The sequence below is a fragment of the Xyrauchen texanus genome, chromosome 27, assembly GCF_025860055.1.
Source record: "Xyrauchen texanus isolate HMW12.3.18 chromosome 27, RBS_HiC_50CHRs, whole genome shotgun sequence".
NCBI classification, from domain to species: Eukaryota; Metazoa; Chordata; class Actinopteri; order Cypriniformes; family Catostomidae; genus Xyrauchen; species Xyrauchen texanus.
In genome coordinates, this window is record NC_068302.1 from 15,117,872 (window position 1) to 15,121,514 (window position 3,643).

The window sequence follows — 3,643 nt, forward strand, 5'->3', positions numbered from 1 at the left end:
TTGAGTCTCTACAGACAGCCATGATGTGGGTGTTTTGTAAGATACCCACAAGTGCACAAACCCTCCTCCTCCTTTCCCACTCTTTCATTTTATCCCTCCCTTTTTTGTCCTGCTTCTCAAGTTTTTGTTCACTGGAACTAAAGCATGCTAATTTTGCTTTGATTTCTACACTAAATCTTTTATAATTCTGAAGAATTATGGTGTTATTATATAGCTTTGATAACTTTACTAGTATTCTAAAATTTACAAAATAGTAAAAATATGTAGTAAATGAGTCCAAACATTTGGTCAGCCAGATGGTGATTGAACATAAAACAATAGACAGTGTTAACATGAACCTCGGGAATCTTGACATAACCACTCATCAGATGGAATCACATTTGTCCCACATGACAGCAGTAACAGTTAAGAGGGAACTGATACCTCAGACTTCCCAGGGGCAGGCTTTTAATGGGGCCATTCTAGCCCTTGAGTCTACTGCCATCTATTACAGATTTGACCTCAAGAAAGACAAATGGAATAGAGGATGCTCTTTCTATATCTATGTCCTTGTGCAAGGATGTTTACGTTATTATTGTTTACCTTACAAGCCTTGTTTCTCTTGTTAAATATACCATGGATTACATAATAATACATACAAATCTAAAGTTCCCTATCTGTCACTCACTCAAAGTTGCGTCGATGAGTTGACACTAGGGGTCACACTTGGGAGCCCAGACATCTCTGATCTTTTGAGAAAAGGCCAATGGGAATTGGCGTGTGGGATTTGCATGCCCCCAGACATACGGGTATAAAAGGAGTTTTGCAGCAAACACACATTAAGATTTCTTCTTCGGAGCCGAGCAGACACATTTTCTGAGCTGAAATCTTCCTGCCTTTCCATTCATCTCTCCTTTTCCGAAAGCTGCTGGTTCTACGGTGCATTGCTGCGGTTCTCCCCCTAACACACTACGGTTGTGACGAACAAAACCTCTGATCGCTTCAGCAGTGCAGCAGAGCCCTTCCTTATATATATATATATATATATATATATATATATTTCCTATATACACGTGTATATATATACACTGTAACTGATTTTTGTAATTTGAACAGTATTTTACTGTAATACGTACAGCAAGATACTGTAAAATGTGTATACAGTACATTACTGTAAATAGCAAAGGATTATGGGAAAATATATGGTCATTACTGTAATTCTACAGTAATTCTGTACTGTAAATCCATTTACAGTAGTGAACCTGCCCACAAAAAACTGACCAATGGCAAGAGAGATTTCTTTTCAAATATTTATTTCCATGCTGTTTGGTGAAAGTGAGATAAAGGACAACTGGGAATGACATTTTACAACGGTGATTAATCGAAAAGGTTAGTATATTGTTTGTATTATTATATTTAATTATATAAAACAGAGACATTTTCAAATGTATTGATTTGTAATGTTAACAGCATACTAACGCGCGTCATCTGATTAAAGAAAATTTTATTAACAGTAACGTTTTGTCTTTTGGCGCTCGTTTTTTTGGCTGTTGGCTAGGAGTTGTCGGTGATTGCCGTCATAACGTTGATATTATCAACTGGTGAATATGTTAATATCAATTAAATTAGCTGAAGAAACTCTTAGTTAAACACAGAGAAACGCAACTTTTGTGTGTTCCTCTGCCGCTTTAACGTTAGCTAACCAGGAGGAGGAGTGTTTAACTCAACGCAAATAGCTAATGTGAAATACTAAAGAGTGTTAGGCAACACCGATGTTCAAATGGAGTTTATTGTTATTATTTTATGAGACAGTGTTTTCAAGTGCATCTTTTTTTTTTCAAGGTTGTAGTCTGGATCGTGTTCGAGTCCCAGATTGGAGGTGTCTTTTGTCTTTTCTGGTGTTTCCGTCGTAACGGTAAGTTAAGCAGACAAACAAAGGAAAGAAACTGGCGCTTAAACCAATGTATTTGACTTTAATATTAAAACGTTGCCATTAAATCAGCAGCCTCTCATAACGTTATGTTTCGTGGTTGATATTTATCAAGCAACTAGTTAGTGGTTACAGTAAAAATGACCGCGCGATTTGTGTGCAAACAATGTAACTTATCTGTGAACGCTTTCCTGGTTTTACCACCATATCAACCTGAATAATTCTAGATTTGTCAACTTGACCTTACAGTTTTCATTTATGATTACCACAATGACGTACTTCAGAGAGAGAGAGGATTCACTCTTTCTTTTGGCTGATGTAAGTATTAATGCATATTTGAACAGCTGTTTCTAGAGAATATTGATTGTAATTAGGATCATAGTTTGACATTTCAAAGATTATTCCTGTTTTGTATACATGTGTCATGCATTTGAGGGTCCGTTTTATTTGCATCATTCAAAAATCAAACTTTACAGGTAATAAGCCTGTTAGAATTTAACTGTGAATTGCAAGATAGGCAGACATACGTGAGCTGGTCAAGGGGTTGTATCACAAGATATAACACATAGTGACATATAAGCATAATCTCTATAGAGGAGCCTATTACAAAGTTTTGTAAAGAAAGACACAAGTATGTTCTCTATATATTTAATGAATTTCTTCCTACTTTTTGTTAATTGCTGCACTTAGGTCACTGCAACTCCAGCAGATGTAGAGAGAAGCTTCACTGTTCCCAGAATCCCAAGGTGATTGCACTTGGTAAGGCTATGAAAATAATTTAATTAATTGATACTATGGCTGAGATTATGATCAGATGGTGGGTCTGTACAACACCAGCTTTAAGCTCTTACGCATAGGCTGAACATACTGAAATACTAAAAAGCTGCAGTGATGGTGTTTGTTACAGGAGATTCTGTTCTCCAAGCAAAAACATGGATGCTAACTATGGAGGGCAGAGTCATCATCCAGCCACAGGAGCTAACAGATTTGTCATCAGCATTAGCTGTCCCGTTTGGCTGCTACTATGTATTCAATGTGCAGTACCAGGAAGAGGTGGCCAGTACACTGGAGTTTATTCAGAGGTTCGTACATCATTAAATACTTCAAAAGCAGCATAACACCAATTGTTAAATGACAGTGTGACAACAAATTGCGCAGAATTTATATTCCTAATTTGGGTTGGGGTCAATCCACTTTGATATATATTTTATTGATCAAATATAATAGAAATCCTGTGTAAGCACATTGAGAGCAATGAAAAACTGGTCAAAGTCCTTGAATGTGTACAAATACTTTGCCATTAAAGTTGATTCTGATTCTCATTTTGATATTAACCATCAATGTAGTAGATGAGGGATGTGAAGTGTATTGGTGTGGAAATGGACAGTGATTTTGTTGTAATGCCAACCTGTCTAGGCTGAAAAAGGGCAGCTCAGTTGTAAGAATTGTTGCCTTGAAGTAAGAACATCCTGGGTATGCATGTGCTGGCCAGCTAGGGCCTTTCTTTGAGTTTTCTCCCATTGCTATACTTTTTCCCACATATAGGTTAGTTTAATTCGTGAGTCTATAAATCTTTTTATATATTTTTTTAATTGATTTTTTTTTCTCCAAATGAGGGTTGCGGCATAAATATATATATTTTGTTGTAATGGTGATTTGAATGATTCAGTGATTTGAATGTCATGGATCATCAACTAATTATGCACTTTACCTGTAGGTATTCAGTACATATTG

The 3,643-nt window shown here is 36.3% G+C and overlaps 1 long non-coding RNA gene across 1 annotated transcript; it reads left to right on the top strand.

The window, feature by feature from the left end:
* Nucleotides 1-1,764: 1,764 nt before the first annotated feature.
* On the top strand, nt 1,765-2,653 carry LOC127620719 (uncharacterized). Its single transcript, XR_007967780.1, has 3 exons — nt 1,765-1,894; nt 2,159-2,227; nt 2,600-2,653. It is a non-coding gene; the product is annotated as an uncharacterized LOC127620719 (long non-coding RNA).
* The last annotated feature ends 990 nt before the right edge of the window (nt 2,654-3,643 follow it).